The sequence below is a fragment of the Apostichopus japonicus genome, chromosome 16, assembly GCF_037975245.1.
Source record: "Apostichopus japonicus isolate 1M-3 chromosome 16, ASM3797524v1, whole genome shotgun sequence".
NCBI lineage: Eukaryota > Metazoa > Echinodermata > Holothuroidea > Aspidochirotida > Stichopodidae > Apostichopus > Apostichopus japonicus.
Genome location: NC_092576.1, coordinates 33,437,657 through 33,453,792, shown reverse-complemented (window position 1 = coordinate 33,453,792; position 16,136 = coordinate 33,437,657). Strand labels below are relative to the sequence as shown.

General features: G+C 37.7%; 1 protein-coding gene across 1 annotated transcript in view; it reads left to right on the top strand.

Moving 5' to 3' along the window:
* Window positions 1–16,136, top strand: part of LOC139982120 (uncharacterized) — a 671,468-nt gene that overhangs the window by 361,210 nt on the left and 294,122 nt on the right. The gene's annotated exons all lie outside the window — the stretch shown is intronic.

Genomic DNA, 16,136 nt, shown 5'->3' with positions numbered 1-16,136 from the left:
GACGGCAACCTATACTTTTCGCGACGGCAACATAAGTTTCTGCAACGGTAACATAAATCATAAATGTGATACAAACGGCGTGCATTGCGATTGACCTTAACCATTGACGTTGAATTTATGAAACGCTTTACCATGTTTTTACACGAACTTCCTGTTCACTTTCCGCTCTCAGACATTTCCTGTATGCTTGTTCAAGCCTCAAGGTACGGTAGGTGCTTGCAAACTACGGTTCGTTAGTGTGCAGCCATTATTTTACGCGCTGATACCACCAGGATCTTTCCGCGTTCGGTTTCGCTACGTATATGCTTCAAAATACTGGCACTTACATCTTGATAATTCGAGTTGTTAATGATAAGTTGAACACAGGTAAGTGTTTATCATTTTAATTAATATCTAGGAGACTAGGACTTGAACAAGTTAACTATTGTTATCATAAATGTCTTCTACAACTAATAATATAAGTACTACTAGTGTAGCCTGTAGGCCTAGCCTAAGTACGTTACTAAACGGAAGCTATGTGTGTCGACCATATTCTTCAGAACGATGTTAATATGGTTGCCCTACAACATTTCATGATAGCGTTGAAATATTTTAAACCACCATATGGAATTAATCCAATTATCAGAACCGTAAATGTGTATAGTAAACACTTCACAAATGACGCACCTTCGTTATTGATGCGCCTTCAAATATTACTAGCAACGATACAGCAGGCAACCTTAACTTTTTGCAGCAAAGCAGAGTTACATATTTGATGAGTTTTATTCAATTTCAGTTACATGCTGATAAAATTGTGTTTTTTTTAAGCTTTTAACATCCTCCCCCAGTTTTGCATATGTTATTGGCATTTGGAAATCTTACTCCCTAAAGAAAAAAAAATTACCTCAGTACCACTACTCTATGGGACTTGACCTGTCTAAGCTCAGAGGCTCAGAGCATAGCAAACAGAATCCAAAGTCAATGGATGTATGTACTTAAGCCTACACTTCAGTTAGCGTGTTAATTTAGGGCTATGAAAGAACTTGACACGGCAGACATTTTGTAGTCAAATTCTGCTCGGTCTTGCATATTGGCACAGAACACTTAATATTTTGAGATCATTAGCATTCCTATCTTAAACTAGGGGAGCGGGGTAGTGAAAGGAACTAGGGTGAGTGAAGATTTTGCTATATACAATGTACAGAATCAATTACTTTCTCTCTTTTTTTTTGCCACCTTAGTACTGCCCAGTAGTTTAGCTATTACTCTGCAATGAATTTTGGCAGTCAATGTTCTGTAAAATTCTGAACACCAAGTGCTTTTGAGAAGCAGAAATACATATATGTAAGCCTATCACATGTAGGTTAACTTGAGCAATATAAAGGTAGTTCAAGTAAACTATGTGCAGGTTTAAACATTACAGGGGCTCTATGATTATGTGTCTAACACAATCAGTGGTCAAACTGCTATGCATGAGCAACACTACTGTACCTATGCATCCGTTTATCATCGAGTTTAATAAATCTGAAGGAACTATCACACAATAAATATGCGCGTACGCGCGTACCATGCATGGAGGGTCATGTGATGTGTTCCAGGGTGGTACTAATATATTACTCTCCCCATTACGCATGATGATTTCACCCAACTAGTACGTAAATGTGTATGCGTGCTTAGGCCAGCAGACGACACCAGTTACCTAGCAATAACCGTGCCTGTAGCCTAACGTGGTAGCTAAATTCCCGTCGAGCAGCATTAGGCTCTATTCCATGGAGAATTCCGTGGTTGCACTGACCTAAACATTTCCCCAAAGCACCAAACAAATCGCTCTTGAAATACAATTCAGACATCGACATTTCCTGCTGCAAGCCCAATGTATCTGTACTTGTTCTGTGCCAGCATGTCTAACGTTAGCATATTAGCACTATTTCGTAGGCCTGACGTACCAGTACCTTCTTACACCGTTAGTTCCCATGTCCGATCCGTCTTGGTGCAAATCTTTCACGAAGTCACTAACACTATTCTCGAACTGCTACAAAGAAATATCAGTTTGGTACCACCCTGGAACACATCACATGACCCTCCATGCATGGTACGCGCGCGCCCAATTGACATGAATCCTCCAGATTTATTAAACTCGTTGCCGTTTATAGCATTAGCAAACTGGCAACTATATAAGGCTACTCTTGATAGCATGAGTCTCCAAGAATCAAGTGTAATATTATTGCTGCTGCTGAGCTTATCATTGCTACCATTTAAGTCAGGCAGGAATGAATAACAGTTTCCAGGCTGGGACAACCACATTTCATGTGTTTTGAATAAACTTATTCCAAATTTAATGAGCTATCCTTACAACAAAATGTCATGTACATTGATTACCGCTGCTTAGCAAGCTACGTAAAACTAGTTTCAAACACACATGTAGGACCTAGCTTAAAGTCGTAACTTTAATATGAGTAAATAGCTCACTTTGTGACAATAGGACCCCAACAGAGTTCATCTCAGCAATTTCAGGCCTAAAAGTCTCAATTTTGACCCAAATACTCATTTTAGACCACAGAAATCACTGAAGCGTGATATCACGGAACATCATCCCTGAAATATCAATTGCTACACTATACATGCTAAGCACTTAAACCATTAACATACTGGATTTCAGCCAAATTGCGAAAAATCACAATTTTGCATAAAGGTTTGGCCAATTAATTGCTCCCATTGACTTGCACTACAGTAGGCTAATTGAGCTGCAATACCTGTACTATTGTAATATGTTAGCATATGTTAGCAGTGCTGTCTCTTATATGATAGCATACTGCATGTATATTAGCATGTATGTTAGCATGTATGTTAACATGTGTTAGCCTGTATGTTAGCCTGTTTGTAAGCATGTATGTCAGCATGTTATAAGCAGTATAATAGCGTAACCTGTTTGTATATAAGCTGTATGATAGCGTTTATGTTAGCCTGTATGTTAGCCTGTTTGTTAGCATAAATGTATGTTAGTATACATGTACAGTATGTTAGCATACATGTATGTTAGCATATACATGTATGTTAGCATGTATGTAAGCGTACATATGTTAGCTTGTAGGCTATGTAAGCAGTATGTTAGCATGTATGTTAGCATGTATATATGTTACCATACATGTTAGCAAACATGTATGTAAGGATGTATGATATCAAGTATGTAAGTATTTATGTTCGTATGTATGATACCAAGTATGTTAGCCTGTATGTTAGCCTGTTTGTTAGCATGTATGTTAACATGTTATAAGCAGAATACTAGCGTGTATGTTAGCCTGTTTGTATATAAGCTGTATGATATCGTTTATGTTAGCCTAGGTATGTTAGCCTGTTTGTTAGCATATGTATACATGTTAGCATGTATGTTAGCATGTATACATATGTTAGCTTGTAGGCTACTGAAGCAGTATGTTAGTGTGTTTGTTAGCATACATGTATGATACCATACATGTTAGTATACATGTATGTTAGCATGTATGCTAGCATGTTATAAGCAGTATAATAGCGTGTATGTTAGCCTGTTTGTATATAAGCTGTATGATAGCGTTTATGTTAGCCTGTATGTTAGCCTGTTTGTTAGCATAAATGTATGTTAGTATACATGTATGTTAGCATACATGTATGTTAGCATACACATGTATGTTAGCATGTATGTTAGCATACATATGCTTGTAGGCTATGTAAGCAGTATGTTAACGTGTATGTTAGCATATATGTTACCATACATGTTAGCATACCTGTATGTAAGGATGTATGATATCAAGTATGTTAGTATTTATGTTAGTATGTATGATACCAAGTATGTTAGCCTGTATGTTAGCCTGTTTGTTAGCATGTATGTTAACATGTTATAAGCAGTATAATAGCGTGTATGTTAGCCTGTTTGTATATAAGCTGTATGATATCGTTTATGTTAGCCTAGGTATGTTAGCCTGTTTGTTAGCATATGTATACATGTTAGCATGTATGTTAGCATGTATACATATGTTAGCTTGTAGGCTACTGAAACAGTATGTTAGTGTGTTTGTTAGCATACATGTATGATACCATACATGTTAACATACATGTATGTTAGCATGTATGCTAGCATGAATTTTAGCATGTATGTTAGTATGTATGTAAGTGTGTATGCAAGCAAGTATGTTAGCATGTATGTTAGCATGTATGTTAGTATGTATATTAGCATGTATGGCGGGAAAGCACGCAGTTGAAATGTGGTCAGATTCACCGACCAGATACACAAAACAATTAACTGACTGAAACATGTCCATTTACACTAACAATATATAGTAGCACTAATAGCAGGCTAGAAAACATTATAATAAAGGAAAAACAATAATTGAGCATATAATTCAATCATTACAGACCTGCACACAGACATAAAACTGACAAACATATTAACAATATCTACCACTTTACCACTACATGAGTGGTGACCTGGACATATTATAGATATTTGGATCAAATATTGACAGGAACACTCCGAGTAGTTATAGAAGTGGCACATGCTATGAAAGTGTCCCTTACAGAACTGAGCATTCTTGAATTCCTGATATATTGGCCACAGGTAGGTTTTCAGCAGAAAGTTTATACCGGAGTTCACACAGGTCTTATCCTTCTTTGTGTACAAACCACTAGGCAATACCACCATTTATTACGCTTGAACGACTTCAGATTTGGCTTCTTTGCAGAGTTTTAAGGAAGTGACAAAGAAACGTCTGATGCCGGTAATCTGACCTAGTTTCAAATGAGGTGTAACAGAAGTGTTAGACACCACCATTGCTCCCAGAAAATACACACACAGCTTGGTTCTGTTAGTAAGTAGACAGTAGTGTACAGTCAATACATGCAGCTATGGTCAATACCCACAACACAGTGTACATAGCAGTGATGGACATCTCAGGTCTAGATAAAAGATATATATTTAAGATAACAAGGTATCACGTTTCATTGCTGTCTGCATTTTGTAGCGACAAGGAAAACACTTCACTTGCAAGCAACGGGAAGTTAACTTTTTTCAGAGGGCTGCAAGCCGTTTGGGGCGAGTCTTCAATGCCTTTAAACATGATGTTACTGTTCCAAACAAAGATAATCTTCTTAGACAGATTATACTTATAGGCAGGATATCAGTGACACTGGTTTGTTGACTCAAGATGATTATCATTATGATGCAAGACTACATACTTTTGTGTCAATTTCTGTAAGGAGCATTTCATGTCATGACATTTCCTAGCTCATTATTCATGTCTGTCGTAGCTGTTGGCATTCGATGCAATCAGCTATACGTGCAATACATACAAACCTTATTATTCATGTCTGTCTATACGTGCAATACATACAAACCATATTATTCATGTCTGTCTATACGCACAATACATTTAACCTTTTTATTCATGTATACATGTCTATACGTGCAATACATACAAACCTTATTCATGTATGTATATACGTGCAATACATACACACCTTATTAAGGTATGTTTATACGCGTAATATATACAAACCTTATCCATGTATGTCTGTCCATATGCACAATACATAAAAAACCTTATTCATGTATGTATATATATGCAATACATACAAACCTTATGATTCATGTCTGTCTGAACGTGCAATACATACAAATCTTATTAATCATGTATGTCTATTCGCGCATTACAAACAAACCATATTCATGTATATCTATACGTGCAATACATACCATACACACCTTATTTTCATGTCTGTCTATTCGCGCAATACATACAAACCTTATTATTCATGTCCATCTATACGGGCAATACATGTAAACCTTATTTTCATATATGTCTATACGTGCAATACATACAAACCTTACTATTCATGTCTGTCTATATGCGCAATACATACAAACCTTATTATCCATTTTTGTCTATACGTGCAACACATAAAAACCTCATTGCATACTCGTCAAGCTCCACCCTCCATCACTGGATACTATGCACATGAGCACAAACAGTACAAAACCTATTAACATGAATGGCATGACATGACAAAGTCTATAAGCTAAATCAAGACTAACATTAGCCACAGATAGGAAGGAAGATTGTCTAATATATCCTGTTTGTACATGTTTCGGCATACAAGAAAAAATACACGACAGACTAAAGTCCTTAACTATATCATCTACGATAAACAATCCTTCCAGCTGAACATGAATTTCTCAACCCATTTTTTGGTTAGCAAAAGGAACCTATGTAGTCAACTTGTGTGTCTGTGTGTGTCTGTAACACTTGCTTGGGTACACTGTAACTCAACAAGGAAAAGTTGAACTGAACTCAGACTTGGTATTTAGATCTGCTATAGTGAGAAGGTGTGCCCAGTGTTGTTTTCAGTGCCTGTAAAGGTCAGTTAGGGGCCAAAAACCAAAATAATAAACAAAGCAATATCTCCCATTGACAGGGTCCAACCATATTTTGGAACTAGTTGTAAATAGCTGGGTAGGGAATGTTTCAAACATAACAGTCGTTTGATCCAAGGTCAACAAAGGTCAGTTGGGGGTCAAAAGGGGTATTTTTGCAATAACTTGAGAACAAAATATTTGTCAAGGTTGGGAATTACGCTATTGTAATCCATTAGTTGACCCGCATCTTTGTGACAGTTAACCTTAGGTTGACCTATGGTGACCTGTATTAGTTTCCTTAGTTATTTGATTATTTCTGGCCATATTCAGATCTCAAATGGTCTTCCGATCAAAATTATCCATGGATTGACCCCTGTACGACCTTCGGGTGCAAAGTTAACATGGGTTAAGGTTTTTTTTTTTTTTTTTTAAATAAAATAACTGTAGACACTACAGCAGTCATTGAGTACTGCACTGCCCCTAACACACACAGAGGTATTACTTTACTGTATAACTGTAGACACTACAGTAGTCATTGAGTACTCGACCGCCCCTTACACACGCCCAGAGGTATTTATGTACTGTATAACTGTAGACACCACAGTAGTCACTGAGTACTGCACTGTCGCTTACACAACCAGAGGTATTACTTTACTGTATAACTGTAGACACTACAGTAGTCATTGAGTACTCGACCGCCCCTTACACACGCCCAGAGGTATTTCTGTACTGTATAACTGTAGACACCACAGTAGTCACTGAGTACTGCACTGCCGCTTACACAACCAGAGGTATTACTTTACTGTAAAAATGTAGACACTACAGTAGTCATTGAGTACTCGACCGCCCGTTACACACGCCCAGAGGTATTTCTGTACTGTATAACTGTAGAAACCACAGTAGTCTTTGAGTACTGCACTGCTCTTTACACACCCAGAGGTATTACTGTACTGTATAACTGTACACACTACAGTAGTCATAGAGTATATACTGGACTGCCCTTAACATATCCCAGAGGTATTACTGTACTGTATAACTGTAGCCACTACAGTAGTCATTGAGTACTGAACTGCCCCTTACACACCCAGAGGTATTACTCTACGGTATAACTGTAGACACTACAGTAGTCATTGAGTACGCAACTGCTCCTTACACACCCAGAGGTATTACTGTACTGTATAACTGCAGACACTTTGTGTAGTCATTGAGACTTACTGGACTGCCCCCTTTCACCCAGAGGTTAACTGTAGACACTACAGTATTCATTGAGTACTGGACTGCCCCTTACATTCCCAGAGGTATTACTGTACTGTATAACTGTAGCCACTACATTAGTCATTGAGTACTAGACTGCCCCTTACACACCCAGAGGTATTACTTTATTGTATAACTGTAGACACTACAGGAGTCATTGAGTACTGGACTGCCTCTTACACACCCAGAGGTATTACTGTACTGTATAACTGTAGACACTACAGTAGTCATCGAGTACTGCACTGCTCCTTACACACCCAGAGGTATTACTGTACTGTGTAACTGTACACACTTTGTGTTGTCATTGAGACTTACTGGACTACCCCCTTTCACCCCAGAGGTATTACTGTTGACACTACAGTAGTCATTGAATACTGGACTGCCCCTTACACACCCAGAGGTATTACTGTACTGTTTAACTGTAGACACTACAGTAGTCATTGAGTACTGCACTGCCCCTCACACACCCAGAGGTATTACTGTACTGTATAACTGTAGCCACTACAGTAGTCATTGAGTACTGCACTGCCCCATACACACCCAGAGGTTTTACTCTACTGTATAACTGTAGACACTTTGTGTAGTCATTGAGACCTACTGGACTGCCCCCTATCACCTCCAGAGGTACTACTGTACTGTATAACTGTATACTCTACAGTAGTCATTGAGTACTGCACTGCTCCTTACACACCCAGAGGCATTACTGTACTGTATAACTGTATGCCCTAGGCACTAGTAGTCATTGAGTACTGCACTGCCCCTTACACACCCAGAGGTATTACTGCACTGTATAACTGTAGACACTACAGCAGTCATTGAGTACTGCACTGCCCCTTACACACCCAGAGGTATTACTGTACTGTATGACTGTAGACACTACAGTAGTCCTTGAGTACTGCACTGCCCCTAACACACCCAGAGGTATTACTTCCCTGTATTTACTTTACATACTACAGTAATCATTGAGTACTGCACTGCTCCTCGCACACCCAGAGGTATTTCTTTACCCAGGTGAAAATTCCAGTTAATACCTGTTGAACTGGTTTTAACAAGTACCTGTTTCAACTGGTATTTGGTGACAGGTAATAACAGGTATTACATGGTATTAACGGGTGTTAACTGGGTTTACAGGTATTAACTGGTATTTACAGGTTTCAACTGTTTTCAACAGGCATAACAGCTTTAAACTGGTAGTAATAGGTATTAATTGGTATTAACTGGTATTAACAGGTTTCAACTGTTTTCAACAGGTTTCAACAGGCACAACAGCCTATAACTGGTATTAACAGGTATTAACTGGTAATAACAGGTTTCAACTGTTTTCAACAGGCGCAACAGCTTCTACTGTAACTGGATGAACAGGTTTCAACTGTTTTCAACAGGTTTTAACTGGTATTGAAAAGGTTTCAACAGGTAAGAACCTGTATTAAAGGTTTCGACTGGTAATAAGAGGTTTTAACTGGTAACTACTAGCTAGGATTTTCCACAGGTTCAATTGTTTTCAACAAGTTTATCTGGTGAAAACAGGTGGCGATGAGTTTCAACAGGTTTAAAATTACTCTTTACAGTTGCACATGATGTAGGTCCAACACTTAACAAGCTGAGGGAAAACTTTCAACAGATGGAGTAAAAATCACTGTTAACAAAAATCTGAAAATATCATTTTATTCCAAAACGTTAAGACAAGTTAATGGATCAAACATGAATGGCAAAATTATAGTACTGCACAATAATGCAAAGTTGAGGGCACTGGAAAAGAAAACATAAATTTGGAGTTTAACAAGAAAGCAAACTTCTGAAGTAAACACTTTCATATTATGCAATAAAAAAGTACATATATTATGAAATACCAGCTAAATATGTTCATGAAAACAATGATTTCATGTATTGCTGTGGCAAGTAAGAAAGGAACTTCCATCTGTTAAAACAATATAAAGTTGTTTTTTTTTCAATCATTATATCAAAATAAAAGTTACAGCTGAATAGATAAAAGTTATTCAAAAGTTAGCATTACCAAACTATGTAGTCTGCAATTCTGCATGCTTTGCAGACAATAATAATAGCTAGTCAGACAGTAACCTATTGAAGGGAATTAATTCTTAAATTGGCTACCAATCAGATCTTAAAAAAAAAACAATATTTACCTACAAAGCATGTATTTGTTAATGCCTATTTATACTGGAACACATATGTAACCACAATATACTGTCTATTCTGGAGTTTGAATAAAAATCTGAATACTGTTTAATTGCATTTGTACATACTGATTACTAGAAATGTTACTCTAAAAGAAGAAGCAAAAGTGGAAAGATGACTTTGCCAAGTAAAAGTCAACATCATTCTATAATAGTGTTGGTTAAACCATTTTCAAGAAAAACTGCCCAGAAGATCTCCATTGAAAAGTTCAGTTGTAAGTGACAGCAACATACTTTCCATTTCTAGGTTATGAAAAGTATCTTTAAAATCATTACACAGTTGGGTACAATAGTTAAACTCACTCTTCCATCTTTTTTCTCTATGGCACTTGTTCCTTTGCTTTTTGGACTCTCGGATAAACTCTTTGGTCCTGCAAAGGGTACACATATATCAATTTAAAACATGTCTTTAAGCCATATATATAACACTGTTCTCCACTTCTATTGTTGCCTCCACACTGGTGTCTTACATCACAGGAAACCTCACCCTTGACCTGGATATTTGGCTTTTCAATTCTTCCTGGTAAACAAAGCAGAAGTATTCATCATTTGAAGAAAATGAAATAAAGTTGTCACCACAAAGTGATGTGAGACTTGATTCCACAATAGTCTCAAAAAAAAAAAAAAACAATTCAAAAGCAGACTGTATAAAGCTGAACATTTGAACCAGAGTGTCCTCATTATTGCAACCAGAATCAAATGCCCAGACTACAGAGATAATAAAACATAGGCTAAATCTTTGTTTGTTTTATGATCTAAGAATATAAAATTTTGGAAACAGAAATGCACTGAACCAACTTATTTATAGGCCTAATCATTTTTAGTTGTTATTTTGCTTGCTCACTTAACATTAACAAGCCTGTTAAAACCTAGGCTAGAGAAGAATCAGTACTTTGTTACACTAAGTTTGTCTTTCGGTCGTTTTGATTTAGTCTTACTAGTAGTACTAAAGTATATAATACCGGTGACTAGCCAACATAATTTGTTCAGCTTACTAGTACTGTCACTGTAAGTTTGAAGGTTTAACCTTGCTTTATTCAATCACATATCCTACCCTGTACCCATTTAGATTCACATGGGAAACTACAGGAAATCTTTACCAAATGAGTGTAGGCTTCAAATAAAGTAATGAGACTTAGTCCCAGGATTTGTTTGGAAATACATAGAAGATGATGTGCCACTGTTCAATCTAGCCCAATACACACATACAGTAACACAATGTTAACTGGTGTTTATCATGCAGTTTGGTGTTGAGAATGCCCCAGTAGAAGCCTAAGCTACTCTTTGTCATTGCACTTGTGTATTGCAAAACGCCAGTCTAAGACGGTTACACGTACTGCGTAGCGTAACACTAACCATAATACAGTACTAGTGCCAGTGGCCTAACAATTAACTTTAGTTTTACCTCCAAGTGATTTGGAATAACAGGTAGGCCGATGGTGGCGGTTAATACTTTCATTCTTCTAAAGACCTTCTTGGGTGATTTACGGTTGAAAGTTGCTAAGAGTGATCGTATGAAACTATGGCAACCATGCTTGCGCTGTGCAAACAGCGAGCAGCCGTTGCTTCTCGGTTCCGAAATAGAATATGGTGTTAAAGTAAAAGTTCAACTTAAACCTCGTACAAAATGTGATTATCAAAAATGGAGAACATTTCTTAGGCCTCCCAATTTGAGAGTTTCGTGTCACTGAAAATTATAAATATCATTAATTTATATCAAAAATTTAAAATAACAATAAATAAGAAAGGATTGAATCACCATATATAATTTAAACATTAATTATTTTTATCTTGATCTTGACTTGGGACTCATGGGCGAGAACGGCGCAAATCGTCCGTGTGCATTGACTAACGTTACAGACTAATTTAACGTTAGTCCGTGGCAATATTGACTAGTTTATTTTTTCAGTGTAGTCATGTCATAGTCAGATTTTCCCAGCGTAGTAACCGGTGTTGCGTTTAAGCCTCCTTCGTGTTACAGCAGCATAAATCCAGGGTTGCCTCGAAAGACACTGTACATGTTGGTAATAACGTTATTTTCTCCAGCGTACATTGATTAAAGTCGCCATCAATAACGATAAAAGCATTAGCATGCGCTCCCTCTAAATATTGAATAACTGCACATACTTCATTAGCCTTTGCGATGTTGCGATTGGGTACATATACTGTGGGATGGATTACATGAGAAACTTCCGGGGGAAGTAATAAGGTTTCATTCCAACAGCTAGAATGTCCACGTTTGTTGAGCCTAAGTTATGTTTTATTGTAGTATTACTTGCATGGCACCACCGTTCGTTCACGAATAAGCATGCAGCTCCCCTTTCTTCTTTTGTGATAATCCGCCATTATTCTCTACATATATACCGATTAACCACATTTTCCAACAAATCGACAAGCAGAAAATGGATTTTGGGTTCCTGACCTTGAACCTATGATGTCACCAAACACCCGGGGACGAGTTTACAGTACATGGTCAGGCAAATACACACCAATAAGGTGATATGACTTACGGTCTCGGAGAAGTTCCCTAAACCATTTTTCCCCACATGATTTAAACCAGGTTTACCTTTTAACTCAATTGACCATTGAACCTAACCCTAAATAGGTTTTATTTCAAAATTCTCGTTCTCTATATATCTTGAGCCTTGCCTTTTTCCAACATTGTGGCATGCAGAAAATGGCTAAGAAACATGTTTCTGACCTTTGACGTAGGATTTCATCAATTGCGCTAGCATAAGTATGCATGGTCAGGCACGAACCTACCAAGTTTGAATATGATTGGACACACCGGCTAGGAGGAGTTTGCGACATACTTTTTTTGCACAATTTAGGTCATTTTGACAATTGACCTCAATTGACTTTTCAACCCGACCTTAAACACCCAAAATTGTGCTATTTTAATATTTTTCTCATCACTTTCTACATATCGTGGTTTAATTGTTTTTCCCTGCAAGCTGACAAACAGAAAATGTCTGAAAATCAATTTTAGGTTTCTTGACCTTTGACCTGTGTTTCTTGACTTATGACGAGTTTATATGGTTAGGCTCATAACCACAAAGTTTAATAGAATTTAGAATCGAGGAGTTTTCGAATCACTATTTCTGCTCTCCCACACACTGCCCCACCCACACACTCACACACTTCATCATATTTCTGATGTGGGGTGCAGTACAGTATGTTATCTCCCTAACCTCCCTTATCCCCCTTATATTATCTCCCTACTAGTGTTGAAACGATTATGCATAACAGAAAATACCGATTACAGAACATTTTTTCACATAATCGTACCGATTCCGATTCCGATTATTTGAAAAAGAGAAAATATCCCGTTTATACGAAATCGGCAATAAACTTTGTGAAAGAAACAATTATATTTGTGATTTTCCTGTTTCCTTTTGCTTTCGTTGAAATACAAGGCTCTTAGGTATCCTTTTGTTTGTACCGAATTACCTCTGGAGTTCCTCGGAAAGATTTTTTTTTTTTTTTAACAAATTTCCAAAATGCAAAAATATGACATGCTACCTAGTCAGCACTGTGCTAAGCGAATGGCCTAACCACCTCGACGTGTATGTCACCTGTTCATGGCTTGGAATGGGCTAAGATTAGTTACACGAAACATCCATCTCAAAGAGCATCTCAGACAAATCATCCATCATCAATCTTTACCAAAGTGTAAATTTTAATTACATATTGCCTACATTCCGACCTTATTTTGTACTTATTTTCAGTATTATACCGATTATGAACAAATAGAAATGTAACTTGAAGTTAAACATACCTATTCGTTACCTATTTAACTCCATTCAAGTTCAATTAGTAAATGTATTCTCAGGGAAATCAAACTGAAAAGCTAATTGTACCATCGTAACTTGTTTAAAATTACTCTAGAATGTTACCAGATTGATGTAAAGAAATAATAACAACTAGAAACTACTCCAATATAAAATACAACATACCCTATTTAAGACATAGCACTTCCCTTCCAAACAAATGCCGATTTCCAGCAAATTGAAAGTTGTAAACTAACCTACGCATTTTTTTTTGCAAACCGATGGTAAGGCTACATTTCCCATTGACTTAGTGTGGTTGTTAGGCTAACATGTGGTCGAAGGTTGCAGTATTTCTTGGATATTTTAGTTCTAGCTAACTGCGTCACAATTTCAGCGAATAAAGAGATGCTTAGGCTAGATTTTCCCCTTGACTGCGTGGGTGTTCGGGCAAGGGCGTAGGAACCGGGGGGGGGGGGGCTGCGGGGCGCCAGCCCCCCCCCCCCCGTGAGAAATATGGAGGGGCGGAAGTCTCATTCCACCCCCCCCCCCCCCCGCTTCGCAAGTCAGAAAACCCCTTTTTCATTTCCAAATGAGAAAAAACTCTCATTTGGAGCACCAAATTGCATCTAAGGCCAGGTGAAAATGCAAAAGTTTTTATAAAATGGAGTGGGTGTTGAAGTGTGCTACATTGCATCAAATTGCATCTGAGGCCACCTGGAAATGCCAAAAAATTCCAAAGGGGGGGGGAAACCCCTCCCCTTAGACCCCTCCGCCAGGCCGGCCATGAGTCTTCAGGCCCCCCACTCAAAAGTACCTTCCTACGCCACTGTGTTCGGGTACCATGCGCGACGATAGCAGCAAGGAAAGTATGTAAAAAGCTACGCAAAGTATTGTTTTTGGGGGGCAAAACGATGGTTGGGCTACATTCCCATTGACTAGTGTGGTTGTTAGGCTAACATGATGTGGTCGAAGATTGCAGTTTCCATGGATATTTTTATTTTTTATTTGCGACACAACTAGAGCGAATAAACAGATGGCTAGGTTAGATTTACATGTTGACTTAGTGTGAAGTAAGGCTACCATGTGGTCGGAGATTTGTGGGGATTTTAGGTTATTGTCGCTGGAACTGAAATTGCTTCGTAGAGGCCGTAATTTGACAGTGACTGTGTACGGTAAGTTCATGGTGAATTGGTGATTGTGCGCAACCCTCCCGCACTGCTTCAAATTTGATGCGAGATTGTGAGAACTGTTTGCACGATTCGCGCTGCTCAAGCAAACGCATGTCACAATTAATTTTACACAGACACCTGATATAACGAGGGCGATTTTCTTATAGTTCTCTTTTCTTTTTCGCACTCGTAATTGTGCTTTAGGAGGTTTTTTTTAGCACTTGCGAGGGCGAATCGCCTTTCGCCCCGCTTATTTCCGACCCTGTCCAGCACATTCATTAATTCGCGAATTTGGTATTGTTACCATGCTTACTGTTCCGAGAAATATGAAGTCACTAACCACGAGGGAAGCAAAATCGGCGACCCTGGCAGCCTAATTTGATGAAATTACATTGTAAAAGAGGGTGTCATTATTTTAATAAATATTTCGTAGTAAAAGAACAAACCTAATACATCAGTTGATATTTTCAACTTCCATATGTTTTTGAATAAAGATATTTTCACCTTCCATATGTTTTTGAATAATCGGTATGACATAATTGGTATTCCACGTAATTTTTACCGATTCCGATTATGTTCCGATTATGCAATCATCGTACCGATTCCGATTAGGTTAATCGTTAGAAAACTACTCCCTACACTATGGATGTAGCCCATGTTGACATAAAGACACAAAAAAGAAATAACATTATCTCTGAACGCCTCCCCCGCCCATATAACGGTTCAAAAAGAAAATATTTTTTGTTACAGCTTTGTAACAAAAAGTGTGTCATGAATGGACTCATTAATAAACTTTGTATCTTCTCTAAAATCTAGGAAGTATTGAAAAACTACAAAGTGATTGGAAACCAAGCGCATAAAAACGATTGAAGATGCAAATAAGTTTAACTGGGATGTAAATAACATTACTTTGGTGTATTTTATCAGGTTGCTGATATGGATCCTACCAGGGCACTATGTACAAAGAAAGTGCAGATTAACTTCCGAGATAGTAAGGCATTGCAGAGAGATACTATACAGCTACTAGAGAACGCATCCAAGCATTATGTAAGTAATTACAATTATATTAAAATGAACCATATTACCTGTGTGTTCATTGCTTACAATAAATGATCAGGCTTTAAATTTGTATAGCCTACAACTGCTACATAACGCATATATACTATGATGTTAATAACAGGATAGCTGTAAAGGGTAGCATGTTTTGTGCATATATGTATTGACAGTCAATATCTATACACCAGATGTATTAAATAAGTAATGAATTATTTATCAATTTTGTAGGCATTTCTCATTTCTCATCCTTACGTTTATTTCTGCCTTTCAAATTCGCTACGAGAGAACAAGGACTGACTGAAAACGATGCTACCTGAGCAACCGATTC